General features: G+C 37.7%; 1 protein-coding gene and 1 pseudogene across 12 annotated transcripts in view; both read left to right on the top strand.

Moving 5' to 3' along the window:
* SELP (selectin P) overlaps positions 1–24199 on the top strand; it is a 1134746-nt gene that overhangs the window by 250517 nt on the left and 860030 nt on the right. The window lies entirely within an intron of this gene.
* Positions 8937–9117, top strand: LOC111558468 (annotated as a pseudogene).

The raw sequence follows: 24199 nt of genomic DNA, 5'->3' as shown, positions 1-24199 counted from the left end.
ACTATTCACCTCTCTTACACAATACATACCTTTGCTTTTCAGGAACCTGGTGTCCAGCTTCATATTTAAAACACCAGAACCATCCCTCCCAACATACATGATAAAAAACAAACAAAACAAAAACACTCACCTTTTGATCCTTTCCTCTTTCTGAAATTTTTCTTGTGAGTATCTTCGGCTCTTTAAGCCAGAAGTCTGAATCATTTCCTTCAAAATTTGAAGGGTGTGGTTTATTGAGCGCTCTAATTTGTCAGGTATCTTAGTTTCTCCGTTAAAAATTAGTATACAGAATCTCGGATATCCAATTTTATGTTGTTTTTGGACCAAATGACCATTAATCTTTAGCCATTACCAGACAGGCTATTTTGAGCCTAGCGTGACAGAGAGAGTAGAGCTTTAGAGGCTGTGGAGGTACGTTCCTTGGTTCTGCCTCTCAAAAATTTTGAGCAAGTTACTTAGTCTGTCCGAGCTTCAGCAATTCAAAGAACTGCTGAAAAAATGTGAGCCAACACAGGTAAGGATCCATCAGAGTGCCTGGCAAATAGTAAATACTCAACAATAGTTCAGCATTTCCACTTTGGGCTATGACATGGTAGTTTGTAGCAGACCAACATTGTTCCCTCGGAGAGCAACTGGAAAAATCTGAACTACTTATGTCGTCTTCACCCTAAATATCAGAGGGCTTCTAAGGCAACCAGGACTCAGGGGTTGGCTCATGGAAATAATCATGTTCCAGAAAGAATGCTTTCTGAGGTAAACCAAACTTGATCCATTCTCTCTTTATCCTTGGGTTCTCTGCCACCTTTTGGCATAGAGCAACAAGAGGGAAGGACTTGAGTCCGGGCAGATCTTTCTCAACTGTATGACCTTAAAGGAAGATACATGTGAATCCGGGATTGCTGAGATTTCATAAAGGAGGGAGACTGAGACAAATGAGACCAATATTCACAATCGTTCTCCCCCGCCCGCCCCGAGGTAGTTGCCAGTTAGGCTGCACAAGGCCAAAGGTTAAGAGGCAATGTGAATAAAAAGCAGATCAGAGATTCTGGCAACCTGACAAGGGCCAAGAAGACCACAATTGAAGTTCATGGCATACCAAGGAGAATCCATGAGAAACACTTCAGGCTCTCTGTTAGGAGATCTAGATAACTATATCCTAAGAAAGAAAACAAATTAGATGTAGGCTGACTCTTACCAACATTGAGTTCAGTCACAAAATGAATTGAGCTGATTTGCCTCTCTGTTGTCCTTTAAGATGGGTTGAATCCTCTATGAAGAAATATCACATCCAGAGTCACCGTAATTTTCATACAAAATGTCCAGCATTTGATCCTAAAACAGAGAAGCAGAACCAGACATATTAAGAGACAAGACCAAGAGAAACGACACGTACAACAGAAGTAGGTGGCCCAGGTATTAGGGAAAGCAGGCATGGACTTAAAAGATTAATAATTAAGGGGCCCCTGCGTAGTTGAGTCAGTTAAGTGCCCGACTCTTGATTTCAGCTCAGGTCATGATCTCACAGTCGTGGGATCGAGCCCCACATTGGGCTCTGTGCTGAGCATGGGGCCTGCTTAAGATCCTCTCTCCCTCTTTCTCTGCCCCTCACCCCTGCTAGCACTCTCTCTCTCTCAAAATAAATAAATAAACACATTAAAAAATAAATCTTTAAATTAAAAACATTAATAATTCATATGACCAAAGTAACATATGAGAATTTCACCACTAGAATTGTAAAAACTAAATAGAATTTCTAGCACTGAAAAAGATGACTGAACTTGAAAGCCCAGTAAATAAGTTTAACTGGATATTTGACACAGTTCCAAAGAGAATTAATGAGCTGAAAAATAGACCAGAAGAAAATATCTAGACTGAGGCATGGAGGGAAATAAATACTGGGAAGCAGAGAGGATTCTGGGAGACTGGAGGAGTCAGAAACACCAGAAACTGTCTCTCCACCTAGGCAACAATTGCACTGGCAGAATCTGTCTAATATAATTAATTTAAAACTCCAGAGTCTATTAAAGGCTTGAAACTTCCAGGGGTAAGGCTTGGATGGTAAATTGAGGTTAATTTCAGTCAGTTTCTCAGCCCCATGGCAGGAAGCTGTGCACATGTTCCCAGAGCAGCTACACACAGTTTATTGGACCCTATCCTCCAATATCAGGGATTTGTGCTCTAATTGCTGGTTGTGGCTTCTGATCACAGAGGTGCAGACAAAGAGGGCGGGTGGCAATTATTTTTCCATTCCCCGCATCGTTGCAAGCCCCCTCCCCTCAAACTAAAGTGATTTCTAGGGGTTTTAAGTGGCCAGTGCCCTTTCTCCCCCTTTATTTTTCTTTTTCCCCATTTGGGAGATAGACAGTTTTTAAAGACGAGGACATTCAAAAGCAACTGCCTACGTGGGGAAAATTAGAAAGTGACCATGTATGCCCAAGGAAAGGTGCAAGCTCAAGAAAGACCTGAGAAGATCTTAAGTTTGCACCTCAGGCTGATCCGTGAACAGAGAGCCTGCAACAATAAAAAAAACAATACACAAAAGCAATAACTGAAACCTTGGGAAAGGGGAAGAATCTGATTTCCAGGATTACCAATTAATTAGATTCGAATGTCCTGCTTTCAACAAAAAGTCACAGGGCATACAAAGAAACAAGAAAGTGAGGCCTGTTCAAAGTAAAAAAATAGATGAACACAAAATGTTCCTGGAAAAGATTTGATAGAAGATCTGCTAGAAAAGCCATTAAAACCATCATTGCCTTAAGGATGGTCAAAGACTTGCAGGAAGATGTGGAGAAAGTTAAAAGAAAAAAAAAAAGGTATATGAGCACATTGGAAACACTAATAAAGAGATAGAAAACATAAAAAGGAGCCAAAAAGAAATTCTGGAGCCGAAAAGCGCAATACCTAAAATGAAAACTTCACTAGAGGAATTCAAAAGCAGATTTGAGCCAGCAGAGGAAAAAAACCCACAAAGCTAAAGGTAGGAAGGTGAAAATTATCACACGTGAACAGAAAGAAAAAGTATAGACGCAAAGTGAATACAGCCTAAGTGCCCTGTGGGGTGCTATCGAGCAGGCCCTTTACATGTTATACGAGTTCTAGGAGAAGAGAAGGGGGCACAGGGAACATTTTCTGGAGAAATAATGGCCGAAAACTTCCCATATTTGAGGAAAGACACGAATAGAAACACCTAAGAAGCTCAACCCTGTGCAAATAAGATGAACTCAAAGAGACTCACTCCAGGACACGTTATAATCAAACTTTCAAAAGCCGACGATAAAGAGATCATCTGGAAGCAGCCCAAGAGAAGCAACTAATCACGTGCAAGGGAGCCTCACTACAATGATGAGCAGATTTTTTCGTCAGCAGCTTTAGAGGCCAGAAGGCAGAGGGTCAATATATCCAAAGCACCTGAAGGAAAAATAAAAAACAAAAAACCTGCCAACCACGGATCCTATATCTGGTAAAACTGTCCTTCAAAAGTGAGGGAGAAATTAAGACATTTCCAGACAAGTAAAAGCTGAGGGAGTTCATTACAACTAGAGCTGCTTTACCAGAAATGCTCACAGGAATCCTGCAAGGTGAAATGAAAGGAAACTAGACAGCAAACTGAAGCCATTTAAAGGAAAAAAAAATTATATATATAAAGTTAAATGGAAGCTAGTATTATTTGCAATTTCACTTTTTCTGTTCTACATTGTTTAAGAGACTAATGTCTCTTAGTCTCAAAAAAAAAAAAATTATTGTCTAGGGATGCCTGGGTGGCTCAGTTGGCTAAGCATCTGACTCCTGATTCCAGCTCATGATTTCACAGTTCATGGGTTTGAGCCCCACATCAAGCTCCATGCTAACACTGCAGAGACTGCTTGGGATTCTCTCTCTCTTTCTTTCTCTCTCTTTCTCTTTCTCTTAAATAAATCAACTTAAAAAATTATTGTCTAAAAGCTAGTATCACTGTAACTTTGGTTTGTAACTCTACATGTTTTATATATAGTTTAAGAGACTAATGCATTCAAAAGAATTATTTGTTTAGGTTTGGGGACTCACAATGTAAACGATATAATTTTGTGACATCCACAACCAGAGAGGTAGGGACAGAGCTGTCAAGGAGCGGAGTGTGTGTGTGTAACTGAAGTTAATCTGCTATAAATTCAAATTAGAGTGCTATAACTTTAGGATGTTCAATGTGATCCCCATCGTCACCACAAAGAAAATAACTATAGAATATATACAAAGGATATGAGAAATAAATTTAAATGTTTTACTACAAAAAAAAAATCAACTAAACACAAAAAAAGATAGTAATGCAAGAAATGAGGGACAAAATGCTGTAGGGTCTAAAGAAAATAAATAACAAAATGACAGAAGCCCTTCCTTATCAGTAAATGGATTAAGCTCTCCAATCAAACAAAAGACAGAGATTGGTGAAAAAGCTAAAATGCGTGATCTAACCATATGCTGTCTACAGAATTCTTTTTTTTTTTTTTAATTTGAGAGAGCACGTGAGCAGCAGAGAGGGGGCACAGGGAGAGAGAATCTTGAGCAGGCTCCATGACCAGCGTGAAGCCCGATTGGGGGCTCAATCCCATGACCCTGGGATCATGATCTGAGCAGAAATCGAGTCAGATGCTCAACCAACTGAACCACCCAGGCGCCCCACAAGAGACTCACTTTAAATCCGAAGACACAAACAGACTGAAAGTGAGAGAATGGAAATTGGTTACTTTAGCAAATAGTAACCAAAAGAGAGCAAAAGTGGCGAGAGGAATATTAGCCAAAATGGACTTTATATCAACACAGGTTAAAAGGATAAAAAACACTATATATTAATAAAAGTTTCAGTACAGCAAGAATATATAACAATTATGAACACTGTGGACCTGATGACAGACCAGCAAAATATAGGAAGAAAGTGACAGAATTAAAGGGAGAAGTAGCTCTATAATAATAAAAGATTTTAATACTTAACTCTCAGTAGATGGAGGTCTTCAACAACATCAGAGAGCAGCTAAATCTAACAGACATTACAGAACACTCTACTCAACCACAAAAGCACTTGCTTTCTTTTCAAATGTGCATAGTGCATTTTCCAGGTTGGACCATATGTAAGCCACAAATTAGGTCTCAATAGATCTGAAAAGACAGGTATACGAATCCTTTTCTCCAGCCACAATGGGATGAAATTAAAATTCAACAACAGAAGAAAACTGGAAAATGGACGAATTAAGAAACACACTCTTAAACAAGCAATACTCTTTGCAACAGATTCAAACTGCAAATAACCCAAATATTCAATGGTGTTATCAATAAATAGTGTTAGGTTTATATAATTGAATATTACCTGCTGTTACATGCATCAATGTGAATGAGTCTTACAGAGATCATGTTGATAAAAAAACGCCAGGCACAAAGAACAGATTTTGTTTGTTTATTTTTTTAAAAAGTTGCTTCCCTTCATATTCTGCTTCCCAAGCTGAAGACATCCCTTGTTACATTTCCACAGAAACTATAATTCAAGGAAGAAATTGGAGGGCCAATGGGTGTCATTTATCTATCATTTGTCTTTGACTGAGAATTTCTGTAAAGATGAGTAGAAACATGTAAAAAACAATACTTAAAACTGAATATTACTTGGTCTAACAAGCATCAAATATTTTTCAAATTGCCTTCTGACATTTAGCAGGATCTTAACTATATTTTTGTGTGTTTAATTAAGTGATATACTAAGTATATAGCATTGAAATCAGATATCTGGAACATACAGGCCATGAGATTTTCTCCAGCTATATGATTGTTCACATTGATCTCGATGTCGTAACTTTGGACCTGCAGTAATAGTAATAATTGCTATCATTAGATGAATACTTACTATGTGCCAAATACTGTGCTGAGTGTTTTATATCCATTACCTCAGCTAAGCCTCACAATAATCCCAGAAAGTAGGTTCTACTATCCTTTTTGCCAAGGTTAAATCATTTTCCAGTGCAGGAGAGGTCACTCAGCCACGATTAGAATCTGGTTGACTCTGACCATGATCAGGCGCCTGCTGGTAACTCCCTTGATAAATGTTGTATCATGTTGGCGTGTGTATCAGTGACTTAAAGGAGTGTCAATTCAATGGTCTGAAACTGTAAATGTAAGTTTTAGTACAAATTTAGCCCTAAGAGTACCTATTTCCCATCCCTTGGCCTCTACTCTCACTTGACCCTCGTGAGATACTTTGGCAGTAATAAGAAAAAAAACCTAGATATATCATGAGGAAGAAGTCCTCAATCCATTTGCTTATCTCACCAAAGGGTCCATATCCCCAAACAGGGTTATCATCAAGCATTTTGGACCCTGTCTTTGCTTTCTTCTCCTGGGAATGGAATAAAGAGAAAAGTTGTACGGTAGCATTCAGAATGACAAAGCGTATGCTTAGATAGTCTATAAATCAAAGGATATTTGTACTTAGATTATTTTTTCTTTTTACCGTTTTACTCAGCTCTTGTTTGAAAGGTTCCAATCTTTTGTGTCTAATGAAAGATTCCTTTGTCGTGTCACATTGGGAAGAGTATTGTCATACGCATGTTCCTCAGTTGCCGGGACTCAGACTCCTGTCCTTAGATCGTAGGAAGGACGTGTTATCATGACCTTGGACTGTGTTGGTGAAATATGTTCTCTCTGAAGATAACAGTCTCATTGAAAAATGAATCTGCACTTCCATAGGTTGAAGAAGAATTTCAGCTCCTGCACCCTGCTGTAGCAAGAGTACTAATAAAAACCTTGAACCCATTACTCATGTATGAGAACAAAGAGACCTTTATTGAAAATCAAATAAAAAGTATAGAGAGTCAGGCAGCACATTAAGTGAAGATTCCAGCCTTCTTCTTCGCTCATATTGCTTTTCATGGCATTGAGATTAAAGGTTTGATAGAATTCAACACAGTGACCTTTGCAAGGCTTGATTTTGCTATATCTGCAGAGTCTATTCACCTCTTCACCCAGAACTGACCTTCACTTCTCGACAAGATGTCTGTCTTCATTGTACCTTTCATGCCTATCTCAATCCTCACCAACAAAATAGGTACTTTTAAAACAGTTTCTCAGGCCTTTCTGCATTCAATACGCATTCATTCACTCACTCACTCAACCTGTGTTGAGTGCCTACTAACACTGAGGATTAAAATAAACAGATAAACAAAAAAATTGGTCTGCCTACAGTGTGCTCACTATCAAAGAGCAGATATAAACACATAATTAAAAACGTATTCGTGTAGCAAAGTTGATGATTGAACACTATATTTTTCTCTTTATTTTCTTCTTCCTTTCCTTTCTTTCTTTCTTTCAGAGAGAGAGAGAAAGAGAGAGAAAGAGAATGAGTGGGGAGGGGCAGAGGTCAAGTGCAGGAGAGAGAATCTTAACTAGATTCCATGCTCAGCACAGAGTCCAATGCAGGGCTCCCTCCCGTGACCACGAGAGGATGATCTGAGCCAAAATCAAGAGTCAGACTCTTAACTGACTGAGCCACCCAGGCACCTCTGAAAAATATAGTTTTCAAATAAAAAAGTAATTTATTTAATTTGTAAAATCTATCTATTTCCCTAGTCCACCCCTCTGCCCCCCGCCCTTCATCCAGCAGGGCCAAAAGAAAAACTTAAATTCAACATTTAATGGTATCTCAGACTCCTGGGGAGCAAATAGTCTCTTAAAGATAACTCAGTCTCTTTGGGGATGTTGATGCTCAATCTTTCCACTTCCTTTCCATCCCCCTGGCTTTCTTCTAGGATAGCATCTGAGCACATCAGGGAGGGGCTTCAAATCTCAAAGAGGAGAGAGATCCTAAGATCCACAAATAAGATCCACAATCCATAAATAAGTCCTGTTTTTATTTCTAGGTCCTCTGTGACAAGGCTTCTGGTTGGGACCAATTCCTGGCTTCCCTTTTGCAGGTATTACTGATGAAAGTATGATTTCTTGGTCTTAGATGGGTGGGCCAATGTTCACCATGGCTTCCTAAGCCACACTTTGGTGCAATCCAGCACACCCGTCTCAGTTTTCAGCCCGTGGGTTCAGCTCTCCAGCACTGGGATCCTTTTTACAAGTCTCATCACTTGCCACAACAATACCATACAGGTGCAATGGTTCAACTCATTTACTTTCCTTACCCCCATCGTCCACACCATTGGCATGTGAACCTCTGGGTCTCTTCTATACACTTAAGGAATTGAGGGAGTCTTCCTTCAGAGGGCTAACTCAGGCCTCATAAGCAAACCAAGCCTTTCCATGTTTTGTTTGTTTGTTTTTTCTTGATACAGGATAAAACTCTGTGAGGTCATCTCTTCCTGAAGTTCCAAATAGGAAATAGAAAAGCCCTTGGAGTTGGAGCGATGGGGGGGGGGGGGGGGGGCGGAATCTCTATGGGAGAATGCCTGAGAAACGGATTCTGACCATTTACTTCCTCCCATCTCTTTTTTCTTTTCTTTTCTTTTTTTTTTCCCACGATCTCTTACTCCAGAAGGTGGGATTTTTCACTTTCCTATATGGAAAGGACATGTGTCTTCTGAATTCTCTCTACCCGTGGGAATTTGGTGCTCAGGTCAACCTTTCCTGGCCCTTGATGATTTTTAAAGAGTAGAAAAAGTTAGAGGTTTATTTTGCTCCCTCTACAATGCTTGGCTTCTAAGAATATTGTCGTAAAGATTACTCAAAAATCCCATTTTGGGTAGCCAGTGATGGGATATCACCTCTTTCTTTGCTGTTCCTGTTTGGTATCTCTAGTAGATGGATATCGCTAAATAACTAGAAAGCTACATTCATGGAAATATAACAAGAAAGCTTCACATTTTCATATTTATTATATATTATGTATATTTATACATCTTCTGAAATTTAAAATAGATTACATATTTGTAGTTTTATAATATGTTATATGCTATTATATAAAACAGTCAAAGATTGCTTCTCAGACTTATGGCTAAGATCAAGTGTAGTATCTGTTCTTATCAGTTTAATAAAACAGTCAAAGAATATTCGATTGGCTTCTGTGATTGAGTGAACAAACAAGAGTTGGACTGGCTGTAGTTATCACAGTCAGGTGTCATTTATTACTATCGTTTATGCCAAACAGAAACTCATAGAAAAGCAGAAATTTATTTACTTATTTGAAAGAGTGTGTACAAGCATGCATCACAAGAGCATGGGAGGGGCAGAGAGAGAATTCGAAGCAGGATCTGTGCTTTCAGTGTGGAACCCTACATGGGGCTCAATCGCAGGAATGAGATCATGACCTGAGCCGAAATCAAGGGCTGGATGCTCAACCGACTGAGCTATCCAGGTGCCGCAGAAAATTAACATTTTAAATTTGTAAAAATACATGAACCTAAGCATAATGAAAACTAGAATTATAAAATATTTAGAAAGTTATATAGACTCCTGGTAAACATGGCAAGTTGAGTAGGCAAATGCCAAACCAATGAAAGGAATGACTGAGTCAGAAAGGAGACCCTGAAGGAGCCTCCCGAAAAATAACTTGCACTGAGTTTTCCTCTGGTGCCTTGATCTTCTCTCTTTGCTGTAATTGTTAAAAATTTCACAACTGTTTGAATATGTGTGAGCTTCTTTTAAGCTCCTGCTAAGGATTTGATATGTTCCTTTTCATGTCTTTTTTCAATTCTGGAAAATTTTTTAGTTCTTATCTCTACCATAATTGGCTCTCTCCCATTCTCTCTGTGCCCTCTGTCTGGAATTTTTTTAAACAACATATATCAGAATTGGTGATTACATCCTTCATGTTCCTAACTTCTCTATCCTATATTGTCTCTCTCGGTATGGTGTTTTGAGAAACTTGACTTCCTCAGACCTATTTTCCAATTCTTTTTTTTTTAATTTTAATTTTTTATTTTTTTATTAAAATGTTTTATTTATTTTTGAGACAGAGAGAGACAGAGCATGAGCAGGGGAGGGGCAGAGAGAGAGGGAGACACAGAACCTGGGCAGACTCCAGGCTCCAAGCTGTCAGCACAGAGCCTGATGCAGGGCTTGAACTCACGAACCGTGAGATCATGACCTGAATCAAAGTCAGATGCTTAACCGACTGAGCCACCCAGGCACCCCCTATTTTCCAGTTCTTGACCTCTTTCTTGAGCAGGGTCTGGTTTGTTGTTCAACCTATCTGAGTTATTTTATTTCAATGACTGCCTACATTAATTGATTCTTTTCCATTCTGTCCTATTCTTGCCCAATGACTTCTAACACATCTTTTATTTTTTGAAATACTCTGAACATATTTATTTAATCTCTTTTAGATTATTATCTTTCGTTAAGGTAAAAAAATTCCCACTTATGCATCCAGTGCCTTCCCTCAAGTTGGTTTGCTCATTTTTGATGTTTGTGATTTTATTATGAGTAAATATAAAAATAATCACTGAATTGTTATAATTAAAAATCAAGCTTGACCAAAAATCTAGGCAAAAATTACATGGAAAATAAGAGCGTGGAGTTAAATCATTCTAAGGTTTTTTAGACTGTTTAATAGGAAGATATAGATAATGATTAAATTTTAAACTATTAAATTAAATTAAATTAAATTAAATTAAATTAAATTAAATTAAATTAATGTTACAGATTTGAGGTTAACCACTAAAAGAACATAAATGGAATGTATAATTCCAAAACCACTAGAGGAAAATAAAGAATTTAAAAAATTCAATAAAATCAATAGAAAGCAAAAAAAAGAGAGGGGGGGATATAGAGAGAAGCATGGTAAATATAAAACACAAAATCAAGTATATCAATACTCAAAATATTACAAACAGATTTAAATTAATTATTAAAAGTCCAAATTGGTCAGACAATATTTAAAGGACAAATCCAGCACTATGATACCAACAAAAGACACACTTAAAGTAAATTGCACTAACAAGATAAGTAAGTCCAGGGCAGGTAAGGTATCATGGTGACCATAGTTAACAGTATTAAATTTTATATTTGAAAGAGAGAGTGGATTTTTAAAGTTCTCATCAGAAGAAAAAAAATGTAACTAAGTGTGGTGACAGATGTTAACTAAATTTATTTTAATCATTTCACAATACATATACCTATATCAAACCATTATGTTTTATGCTTAAAACTATATACAGTGTTATGAGTCAATTATACTTCAGTTTAAAAGAGTAGATTATACCTAAAGACTAAAAAATAAGAGGATGGAAATATTAATAAATGAAGGGATTAAATAAACGCTGGTTTAGTCACATGACAAAATACCATACAGCAGCTAAAAACAAATGAGCTCTCCATATCCAGATGTATCAATATATCAATCAATCTATAGGTCCATTAGTATAGTTTTTGAAAATTGAATATAAAAGATGCAGAAGTATACATCAGTATGGTAGTATTATAACTACTTTAATAAGTGCTTTAAAAGCATAAAATAGGGGCGCCTGGGTGGCTCAGTCAGTTAAGCGGCTGACTTCAGCTCAGGTCATGATCTCTCGGTCCGTGAGCCCGAGCCCCGTGTCGGGCTCTGTGCTGATCGCTCAGAGCCTGGAGCCTATTTCAGATTCTGTGTCTCCCTCTCTCTGACTGCTCCCGTTCATGCTGTATCTCTCTCTGTCTCAAAAATAAATAAACGTTAAAAAAATTTTTAAAGCATAAAATAATACTGTATTATTTTATGTATGTTATGTTATGTATATGTATATCATTCATGAATTTGTAGACTTGTAAATAAAGGTGTGAAATTGACAGTCATATCAAATTCATGATGATGATTGCCTCTGTGAAAAGAAGGAGAAAAATTATCATGGAACAAGAAACAAAGACAACTTCAACTTCATAATGTTTTATTTTTGCCAAATCCTAAGAAAAAGTAAAAACTAAAATAATGAATACACTATTTAAAAAAGTAGTAATAATAGGAACATTATTATCAAGGAACATATTCTATGTACCAGATATATATAATATTAATTATATAAGTTATTTAAGAAATAAAGAACGATAGAAGGAACTTATAATCATTGATTAAAAAATGTAGGGGCGCCTGGGTGGCGCAGTCGGTTAAGCGTCCGACTTCAGCCAGGTCACGATCTCGCGGTCCGTGAGTTCGAGCCCCGCATCGGGCTCTGGGCTGATGGCTCAGAGCCTGGAGCCTGTTTCCGATTCTGTGTCTCCCTCTCTCTCTGCCCCTCCCCCGTTCATGCTGTGTCTCTCTCTGTCCCAAAAATAAATAAACGTTGAAAAAAAAAAAAGTTTAAAAAAAAATGTAAAAGCATTGTAAGAGAATACATCCTATAATTTTATCCTATAATTTGAAAGTAAATAAGCAAAGTGTTTCAGGAAAATGAAAATAAAATGTACCGCCCCTAGAAATGGTAAAAATATTTACTGGATCAAAATTCAATGAATAAATAAAGACATTTGTTAAATAATTGTCCCTTCAAAAGACACTGGAGCCAAGTAATTTTATGGATGCATTTATCCAAACATTCAGGGAACAAATAATTCTGGGCTTTTTAAATTGTTCTAGAACATAGAGAAAGAGGGAATGTTCCCAATTTCTTTTTTTTCTTTTGATAGCTAACAAAACTCTGATACCAAAATTTTATAGAGAAGCACAAAAACCGAAGGACTCACCAATTTCCCAAACAACCTAAAATATTTCTTAAAAGACTAAGCTATAATGACTAAGCAGGATTTGTTCTAAGAAGAAATGAGTGGTTTGATATTAGGATATGTATTATTATCATTCATCAAAAGAAAAGCATCAGAAGAGATGCTGAAGAGGCAGTTAATAAAATTCAACATCTATTCTCATAAAAGCTTTAAAAATAAGATTAGAGAGTAACTTTTTAGCATGATAAGATACACAGCTTAAAATAATTGAACAATATCATGTCTTATGATGATGTAACTCTACAGAAAGTCAGGAATAATGAAAAGAGCCTATGATCACAAAGGTTGTGTAGGATTGTCCAAGAAATGCCAGCTAACACAATTAAATAAGAGAACTGTGTAATGTTGGAAAGAGGAAGCACACTTATCAAGTGTTATAAAATGATATGATTGTCCACCTGAATAGCCTGAGAAAATCAACAGAAAAAAACCCTTAGAACCAATGAGTTCAATACTGTAGTGAGTTACAAATTAAAATTTAAAAGTTCCATAGTTTTCCCACATTTCAAGTATAGTCAGATATAATATACAATATTAAATAAAATACCCTGATCATAATGGTAATAAAATGTCAAATGCCTAGTGATAAAATGAAAAAGACATGTATAGGACTTACAAAAGGCCAACTATAATCCACTCTTGAAGGAAATCAAAGGAGACTTGCTTTGAAGAGGAGAAACATAGCACATCTCCAGATGAAAATACTCAATATGTTAAAAATGTTGATTAGTCCTGGGGGGACGCTGGGTGGCTCAGTCAGTTAAGCATCTGACTTTGGCTCAGGTCATGATTTCGTGGTTCCTGAGTTTGGGCCCCATGGGGGACTCTGTGCTGACAGCTCAGAGCCTGGAGCCTGCTTCAGATTCTGTGTGTCTCTCTCTCTGACCCTCCCGCACTCGTGCTCTCTCTCTCTCTCTCTCTCTCTCTCTCTCCCTCTCTCTCAAAAATAAACATTAAAAATCTTTTAAAAATTAAAAAAATAAATTAAAAATGTTGATGAGTCCTGAATAAATCAGTAAATTTAATGTAGTTGCAACAATAGTTACTTTTTTTTCAATTTCCAAAATTATTTTAGAGTTAAGCTAGAACAAAGATACAAGTCCAATTTTCTAAAGTGTATTCTGGCAAATTGTATCAAAAAATGTATGCTTTGATGAATAAATTCAGCTTTTAGGAATAAATTTCTAAAACATAATCAGGCAGGAGCACAGCAATGTATATACAAGAATATTCATAAAAGTATTTTTTATAATGGAAAAATGTGAAAAGAACTAAGTAATAGGATAATGATTAAATACATTATAAATTTATTAAATACTATGCAGCTATTAAAATAATGAAGTCATTGGAGTACACTAGTTTGGGATGATGTTCACAAGGTAGGAGGGTTTTTTTTGTTATGTTTAACTTTTAATTCCACGATAGTTTACATACAGTGTTATATTAGTTTCAGGTGAACAATATAGTGATTCAACAATTCCATACATCACCCCTGTGCTCATCACAAGTGTCCTCCTTAATGCCTGTCACCTATTTCACCCATCCCCCCACTCACCTCCCCTCTGGTAACCATCAGTTTGTTCTCTATAGTTAACACTCTGTTTCTTGGTTTGCCTCTCTCTCTCTCTCTCTCTCTCTCTCTCTCTCTCTCTCTCTCTCTCTTTGGCTTTCCTCATTTGTTTTGTTTCTTCAATTCCACATATGAGTGAAATCATTTCACGTTTGTCCTTCTTTGAGTTATTTCGCTGAGAATATACTCTCTTGCTTCATTCATGTCATCGCAAATGGCAAGATTTTGTTGTTTTTTATGGTTGAATAAAAATTTTTATGGCTGTTTTTATGGCTGAATAGTACATTCATTGAATATAATATCACATTCTTTTTTTTTCTTTTTTTTTTCTTTTTTTTTTCAACGTTTATTTTTGGGACAGAGAGAGACAGAGCATGAACGGGGGAGGGGCAGAGAGAGAGAGGGAGACACAGAATCGGAAACAGGCTCCAGGTTCTGAGCCATCAGCCCAGAGCCTGACGCGGGTCTCCAACTCCTGGTCCGCGAGATCATGACCTGGCTGAAGTCGGACGCTTAACCGACTGCGCCACCCAGGCGCCCCTATAATATCACATTCTTTATCCATTCATCTATCGATGGATACTTGGGCAGCTTCCATAATTTGGCTATTGTAAATAATGATGTTATAAACATCGAGGTGCATCCCTTTGAATTAGTGTTTCTGTATTTTGGGGGTAAATAGTAGTGCAATTACTGAATCATAGGGTAGTTCTGTTAACTTTTTGAGGAACCTCCATACTGTTTTCCACAGTGGCTGCACCAATTGCATTCCCACACGCTCGCCAACCTTGTTTCTTGTGTTGTTGGTTTTAGCTATTCTGCAAGGTGTGAGGTGATATCTCATTGTGGTTTTGATTTCCATTTCCCTGATGATGAGGGACGTTGAGCATCTTTTGATGCTGATGCGTTGGTTGGTCATCCAAATGTCTTCTTTGCAGAAATGTCTGTTCATGTTTTCTGTCCATTTTTAATTAGATTGTTTGTTTTTTGGTGTTAAGTTGTATAAGTTCTTTCTATATTTTGGATGCTAACCTTTTATCAGATGTCATTTGCAAATATCTTCTCCCATTAAGTAGGTTGTCTTTTAGTTTTGTTGATTGTTTCTTTTGCTGTGAAGAAGCTTTTTATTTTGATGTCGTCCCAATAGTTTACTTTTGTTTCCCTTGCTTCAGGAAACATATCTAAAAAAAAATTGCTATGGCCCATATCAGAGAAATTACTGGCTGTGCTCTCTTCTAGGATTTTTATGCTTTCAGGTGTCACATTTAGGTCTTTAATCCATTTTGAATTTATTTTTGTGTATGGTGTTAAGAGAGTGGTCCAATATCCTTTTGCATGTAGCTCACCAGTTTTCCCAACACCATTTGTTGAAGAGACTTTTTCCCATTGCATATTCTTTCCTGCTTTGTCAAAGATTAATTGATCACATAATTGTGGGTTTCTTTCTGGGTTTTCTATTCTTTTCCATTGACCTATGTGTCTATTTTGTGCCAGTACCATACTATTTAGATTACTACAGCTTTGTAATATAATTTGAAGTCTGAAATTGTGATACCTCCAGGTTTTCTTTTCTTTTCTTGTTTAAATGTTTATTTATTTTGAGAGAGAGAGAGAGAGAGAGAGAGCACGCATGTGTGCAAGTAGGAGAAGGGCAGAGAGAGAGGGAGAGAGAGAATCTCGAACAGGCTTCATGCTGTCAGCGATGAGGCTGACACAGGTCTCAAACCTACAGACTGTGAGATCATGACCTGAGCTGAAATCAAGAGTTGGACACTTAACCCACTGAGCCACCCAGGCTCCCTCAGCTTTGCTTTTCTTTTTCACAATTGCTTTGGCTATTTGAGGTCTTTTGTGGTTCCATATAAATTCTAGGATTTTTTTTATCCTAGTTCTGTGAAAAATGCTGTTGTATTTTGACAGGGATTGCATTAAATGCATAGATTGCTTTGGATAATATCAACATTTTACCAACACTTATTCTTCCAATCCATGAACATGGAATGTCTTTCCATTTCTTTGTGTCGTCTTCAATTTCTTTCATCAATGTTTTATAGTTTTCAGAGTATAAGTCTTTCATCTCTTTGATCAAGTTTATGCCTAGGTATCTTATTATTTTTGGTTCAATTGTAAATGGGATGTTTTTCTTAATTTCTCTTTCTGTTGCTTATTAGTGTATAGAAATGCAACAGATTTCTACACATTGATTTTGTATCCTGCAACTTTATTGAATTATCAGTTCTAGTAGCTTTTTTGGTGGAGTCTTTAGGGTTTTCAATATATAGTATCATGTCATCTGCAAATAGTGAAAGTTTTACTTCTTCCTTACCAATTTGGATACCTTTCATTTATTTTTGTTGTCTGATTACTGGGGCTAGGACTTCCAGTACTGTGTTGAATAAAAGTGGTGAAAGTGGACATCCTTGTTTTGTTTTTGACCTTAGGGGAAAAGTTCTCAGTTTTTTCCCACGGAGTATGATGTTCACTGTTGGCTTTTCATATATGGCCTTTATTATGCTAAGGTATGTTTTCTCTAAACCTACTTTGTTGAGGGCTTTTATCATGCATGGTTGTTGTACTTTGTCAAATGCTTTTTCTGCAGCTATCAAGCTGATCATATGGTTTTTATCCTTTGTCTTGTTGACGTGATGTATCATGTTGATTGATTTGCAAATACTGAGCCATTCTTATATCCTGGGAATAAACCCCACTGGATCCTGGTGAATAATTTTTTAATGTATTTTTGGAGTATGTTTGCTAGTATTTTGTTGAGGATTTTCACATCTGTGTTCATCAGAGATATTGGCCTATAGTTCTCTCTCTCTCTTTTTTTTTGTGGTATCTTTATGTAGTTTTGATATCAGGGTGATATTTTCTCATAAAATGAATTTGGAAGTTTTTCTTTCTCTTCTATTTTTTTGGAATAGCTTGAGCAGAATAGGTATTAACTCTTCTTTAAATGCTTGGTAGAATTTGACTATGAAGTCATCTGGTCTTGGACTTTTGTTTCTTGGTAGTTTTTTTGATTACTGCTTTAATTTCATTACTGGCGATCAATCTGTTCCAATTTTCTATTTCTTCCTTCTTCAGTTTTGGTAGGTTATATATTTCTGGGAATTTATCCATTTCTTCTAGATTGTTCAATTTTTTTGCATATAATTTTTCATAATATTCTCTTATAATCCTTTGTATTTCTGTGGTGTTGGTTGTTATTTCTCCTTTCTACTAGTGATTTTCTTTATTTGAGTACTTTCCCTCTCTCTCTCTCTTCTGATGAGTCTGGCTGAAGGTTTATCAATTTTATTGATGTTTTCAAAGAACAAGCTCTTGGTTTCATTAATCTGTTCTATTGTTTTAGTTTGTTTATTTTGTTTTTGTTTTTAGTTTCTATATCATTTATTTCTGCTCTAATCTTTATCATTTCCTTCCTCTCGCTGGTTTTAGGTTTTCTTTTTTGTTCTTTTTCTAGCTCCTTTAGGTGTAAGATTAGGCTGTTTATTTGAGATTTTTCTTGCTTTTTGAGGTAGGCCTGTATTGCCATAAACTTCTCTCTTACAACAGCTTTGCTTTGTCCCAAAGGTTTTGGACTATTCTGTTTTCATTTTCATTTGTTTCCATGTACTTTTGGATTTCCTCTTTGATTTCTTGGTTGACCCATTCATTGTTTAGTACCATATTATTTAACTTCCATGTATTTTTGCTCTTTCCAGATTTTTTTTGTGTGGGTGATTTCTGATTTCCTAGCATTGTGGTCAGAAAAGAGGCACAGTATGACTTCAATTTTTAAAAATCTGTGAAGGCTAGTTTTGTGGCTGAATATGTGATATATTCTGAAGAATGTTCCATCTGCACCTGGAAAGAATGTGTTTTCTGCTGTTTTATGATGGAATGTTCTGAATATATCTGTTAAATCAATCTGGCCCAGTGTGTCATTCAAAGCCATTGTTTCCTTGTTGATTTTCTGCTTAGATGATCTGTCCATTGATGTAAGTGGGGTGTTAACCTCCTCCCATTATTGTTATTGTTATTGTTGTTGTTATTGTTATTGTTATTATATTGTTATTAACTGTTTTATGTATTTGGGTGCTTCCATGTTGTATGCATATATATTTACAATTTTTATATCTTTTTGTTGGATTGTTCCCTTTATTATTATATACTGTCCTTGTCTCTTTTTTAAGCCTTTGCCTTAAAGTTAATTTTGTTCAATGTAAGTATTGTTATTCCAGCTTTCTTCTTATATTCCATTGTGGGATAAATGTTTCTTCATCCCCTCACTTTCAATCTGCAGGTGTCTTTAGGTCTAAAATGAGTCTCTTGTAGGCAGCATATAGATGGGTCTTGTTTTTTTATCTACTCTTTCACCTTATGTCTTTTGATTTAGTCCATTTACATTCAAAGTAATTATTGATAGGTATATATTTATTGCCATTTTGTTACTTCCTTTGTGGTTGTTTTTAGTGTTTTTCTCTGATCCTTTTATCTCTTTCTCTCTTTCATGATTTGCTGATTTTCTTTAGTGATATATTTGGATTCCTTACTTTTTATTTTATGCATATCTACTAATTTTTTGATTTGTGGTTACCATTCAGTTTATATATAACATCTTTTGCATATAGAAGTCTATATTAAGTTGATGGTCACTTAATTTTGAATTCATTTTTTACTCTTCTCCCCCCACATTTCAGATATTTGGAATCATAGTTTACATCCTTTTATTTTGTGCTTCTCTTGACTGACTTTTATAGATATACTTAATTTTTTTTTGTTTTTGTTGTTATTGATTTTCTGCTTCCTATTTTTCTTACTCTTTTTTTTTAAACTTAAAAAATTTTTTTTCAATGTTTATTTATTATTGAGAGACAGAGAGAGACAGAGCATGAGCATGGGAGGGGCAGAGAGAGGGAGAGACACAGAATCTGAAGAAGGCTCCAGGCTCTGAGCTGTCAGCACAGAGCCCAACGTGGGGCTCAGACCCACAAACCGCGAGATCACAACCTGAGCTGAAGTCGGATGCTTAACCAACTGAGACACCTAGGTGCCCCATATTTTTCTTACTCTTACTTCTGCTTTTTGTTTTCCACTCACAGAGTCCTCCTTAAGATTTATTATCAGGCTGATTTAGTGTCATGAATTCTTTTAAGTATTGTTTGGGAAACTCTTTATCTCTCCTTCTATTCTGAATGATAGTCTTGCTGGATAGACTATCCTTAGCTGCAGATTTTTTCCTTTAAGAACTTTGAGTACATCATGCCATTCCCTTCTGGCCTGCAAAGTTTCTACTGAAAAATTAGCTGATAGCCTTATGAGGTTTCCTTTGTATGTAATTGGCTCCTTTTCTCTTGCAATCTTAAAAATTCTTTCTTTATCACTATTTTTTTCCATTTTAATTCCTATGTGTCTTGGTGTGGACCTCATTGGATTGTATTTGTTTGGGGATCTCTGTGCATCCTGAATCTGGATCTCTGCTTCTCTTCCCAGATTTGGAAAGTTTTTAGTTTTCCTTCAAACACATTTTCTGCCCCGTTCTCTCTCTGTTATTTTGGGATCCCTATAATACAAATGTATTACCCTTCATGGAGCCATTGAGTTGTCTCGTTATGCAATATTTGTTTGTCTCTCACCTGTTCAGCTTGGTTGCTTTCCATTACTCTATTCTTCATGTCGCTAATATGTCTCTGCTTCCTGTAGCCTACATTTTATGCCATCTATTGTATTTTTAATTTTATTTATTGAATGCTTCATCTCTGAAATGATATTTTTTATCTTTTTGTGAAGGTCTCACTGATATCCTCCACCTTTTCCTGAAGTCCAGCAAATGTCTTTATGTTCACTACTTTAAATTCTGTATCAGGCAGATTACTTATATCTGTTTTGCTTAGATCTTCTGCTATGATTTTGTCCTGTTTTTTCTTTTTTTTAATTTTTTTTTTTACATTTATTCATTTTTGAGAGACAGAGAGAGACAGAGCACGAGTGGGGGAGGGGCAGAGAGAGAAGGAGACACAGAATCCGAAACAGGCTCCGGGCTCCGAGCTGTGAGCACAGAGCCCAACGCGGGGCTCGGAACTCACAAACTGCGAGATCATGACCCGAGCCGAAGTTGGACGCTTAACCGACTGAGCCACTCAGGCGCCCCTTGTTCTCTTTTTTCATTTGAGACATATTTCTCTGTCTCCTTATTTTGTCTAGGTCTCTGTTTTTGTGTGTTCGGAAAGTCAGCTACATCGTCTGCTCCTGAAAATAGTGGCTTTATGAAGAAGAGGTCCTGTAATGCCCTGGGGTGCAGTTTCCCTTGCTCACTAGAACCTGGCACTTCAGGAAAGTCTCATATGTGTGTTCCTTGTGTCCCGCTACTGTGCCTGAGTCACTTTTCCTTTCGGTTCAGGCATATGCACTGACTCTCTGCCCGTCGTGGCTGTGCTTGCTGTGTTGCTAGTGATACCCAGGCAGGCCAGCTCTGAGGGGGTGCGACATTAAAAGAGCTTGGAGGCAGGGTGGTGGTGTAGAACAATTTTTGCTGAGCCTAGGTCAGATCCCCCACAGCCTGGTGGCTGCCGGGGGCACAGCACTCGGTGTTGGTGTTGGCAGCCAGGAGCATCGGCAGCAGGGGCATGTGTGGTGTCTTCGCACCTGGTGGCTGGGCAGGGCATGTGCAGTGTGTGCGATGAGCCACTGGTCCTAGGCCAGATCCCCTGAAATACAACGGCCACCAGGGGCATGACATGGAGGCAACAAGGAGGTGGGGAGTACACAGCGTTAACAAAATTTGTGCTGAGCCTAAGGGTCAAGGCCAGCAGGCTTGGAGTGGATGGGAGCTCGTGGGTGGGGTGCACCAGCAGGTTACTAGCTCGTGTCTGTGCAGTGCCACCTCCCCCAGATGGAGGGGACTGGGGGAGGAAAATGGCACCTGTCAGCAACTTTGCTCCTGGAGAGGTTATCCCGACCTGCTCTGAAATCTGTATAAACAGCTTTCCCGCCCATTGTGTAAACTATGGCTTACACATTGCCTCTCCTCAGGCTGTTGTCTCTTTATGGGAGGGAGCCAGTGATCACTCACCCTCTCGGCTTGCCTAGTGCCATGTCAGCTGACTTCATAAAGCTCCAGGCTCCAAGTCCCGCTGGATATACAAGCTCACAAAACTCAGCCCCTCTGGTTTTCAAGGCCAGATGTTATGGGGATTCACTTTCCATATGTGGGCTCCCTGGTGCTTTCCCCTTTCTGCACCTGCGGCTCCCTCCTGTCTGTGGGCAGCTCCCGAGCACTGTGTCTGCCCTTCCTAACCTCTGCCATGTGGCTTCTTCTCTACCTTTAGTTGTGGCCCTTGTTCTGCCAGTGTTTAGATCACAGTCTGGTTTATTTACTCAGATGTGAGTGGTATCTAGTTGGCACCATGGGAGAAAGTGAGCTTAGGGTCCTCCTACTCCATCATTTCCCCAAGCCTCTCTCCACAATGCAGGAGTCTTGTGAAAATTAGGCAAAAATATTTGTAAACCAAATCTCTGTTTGCATAAAAATGAGACCAGAAGAAAGCACACGAGATATTGAAGAGTCATCTTTAAGTGCCGGAATCTTTTTGTGATTTTAATTGTCTTATTTTTTGTTTGATTGTTTATTTCTTCCAAAATTACATATATTTCTTGTATTATAAACAAAACACAAAAGGCAAATAAAGGAAATAGAAAGGAACCATTCTATAGCTATAGGAGACTAAGTAATGTCAGTTTTCCTTTCTTTCCTTTTTTTTTCTTTTTTCTTTTTCATTTATTTTTTTGTTTATTTTTCCTTTCTTTCCTTAATATCACTTGTCTTCATCCTTTCTCCACTGTCTGGACCATTGCAGCAATTTCCTCACTGGTTATTTTGTGGCCAATACCCCTCTACTCTGCCAAGAAAGTGGATTTCCTAAATTGCAAATATGATCATATTTGCCTCTTTTGGCATTATCCAGTGGTTCCTTATTACCTACGGGAGGATAAACACCTTAGTAAAGTGATTGCATGCACTTCTTTTCATGAACTAGACTGACCTTACCTCCCACCCTCCATTTAACATAACAGTACCTAAGCCATTTACTCATCCCTAATGGTCATCCCACCTACTTTGCTTAAGATTAGCTTCTGATCATTCTTCCGGTGTCAGTTCCAAAGTCACCTCTCACAAGAGTACTTCCTGGACTTCAAAGAGTTTTTCTGTTCCTCATCTCCTCTCTATTCTCCACCTTAGCCTTCACTTTTTTTCTTTATAAGCACTTATAATTAGTGCTTTAAAATTTTACATATTTATTTACATAGTACTTTTAAAATCTGGGCGGGTATGGGCTGAACACATCTTCTTCATTGTTTTAAGGAGTTTGTTTAATAAATGAATCAGCCCTTATTCTAAATGGCACTAGCTTCAGCTTTCTGAATGTACTGAGCTGTTTCAGCCTCTACCCTCACACGTTCAGTTTCCTCCATCTGGACCATCATGTCCTTCTCTGGAAAGTCTGATGAATACATGGTCACATTTCACGACTGGGTTCAAGTTTTACTTCTTTAGAAAACCTGGTAGTGTTGACTATGCATATCTTTGTGTCCTGCTGAATCACAGTTCACCGTCTTCTCAGAATCTATCATTCAATTGCTTTTTATTAGTTCACATGTCTTTTTCCCCCTAGAGATGGCTCTCATTCATCTCTATTTTCCCCATGATTAGCACAACATATACTTGGCCCTCAATGATCAATTGGAGCTGATTGGATGAATGCATAAATGCATTTCTCTGAAATGCTTCATAGCACTGTGACTTAAACTTTCATTTTATGTCAAGTGATTCTCATTAAAAACCGCCACAAGATTATTTAGTTCATAGTAGGAAAAAAAGACAAGAGGTTTCCAAAGGAATCTTCGAAGGCTATTTCATTTCTCCATAATCAATGGGATTTGTTAAAATAGCATCCATAGTCTTTGACCAATACCACCAAAAGCAACAACAAGAAATAAGAGTCAAAATAAAGGTTAAATTCATTGACATCACCGATCTTAGCCAAGTACCATACTGTATCACAGTTGTACAGCCCTTTGAAAGGACTGAAATTGGGCACGGTCTAGAATTCTCAAATCTTTGGCTTATATTTAATTTCTTAAAAGCTGCATTGACCTCATCTCAGCTCACTACCTCTGAACCGGAGACGCTTGGGATGCCTTCCTCTTTTGGTCTGGGGATCATCCTTGTGCTTCCCATGTCCAGGTCTATAGTAGTGATGTTATTTCCTCAGCTTCAGACTCACGCAGTTATGCAAGGACAGCTTCTGCTGCACAAATGAACATGAAACAGCCATCACTGCAGGTGCAGAGATGCTTTTATAATGAATTACTGCCTCCTTACTGGGAACCAGGAGAGACCTGCTGTGTTGTCACTTTTTAGTTATTAGGCAATGTCTGCAGGCACTCAAAATTTCTATTCCATGCTTACCCTTTTCTGGAGCAGAAAGCAAGTGCTATAACAGCTGTGTGTGTATTTGTTTTCTTTGGGGGCAAAGAGAGGCCAAAGAAACCACAAAACGGTCTAAATCACAGCTCTTCCCTCACTTACGTAAGGATTACAGAAGCAGGTGCACACTATTTGTTTCTTCTGGGTGTGTAATAAGGCCTCTGAGTTTTTCTATTACTAATTTATGAGAAGCCTATCATTACTGTCATATGTGTGGGGTGAGTGCTGTCTTAGCTACACGATAGAACTCCTTTGAAACACACACCCGATGGGGGTCTGGGACTGAACATTTCAGTCCTATCACAGCATCATCGTTCCTCTCATGTTTGAGGAACTGCAAAGTGAAAGGTCACAGCTACCTGGTGTGAGAGAGGTCTACGTTCAACTGAGGCTTCATTCTAAACCTTCTAAATTCTGCGGAGCCAAAAGGGTCGAGCAGGACATATTTGAAGTTTTAGGATATTTCTCACTCCACTCCATTCTGCTCTTGATCGTTC

Source organism: Felis catus, chromosome F1 (genome assembly GCF_018350175.1).
Source record: "Felis catus isolate Fca126 chromosome F1, F.catus_Fca126_mat1.0, whole genome shotgun sequence".
Lineage (NCBI taxonomy): Eukaryota > Metazoa > Chordata > Mammalia > Carnivora > Felidae > Felis > Felis catus.
The sequence above is the reverse complement of the archived record's forward strand: the minus strand, read 5'-3'. Positions and strand labels throughout refer to the sequence as shown.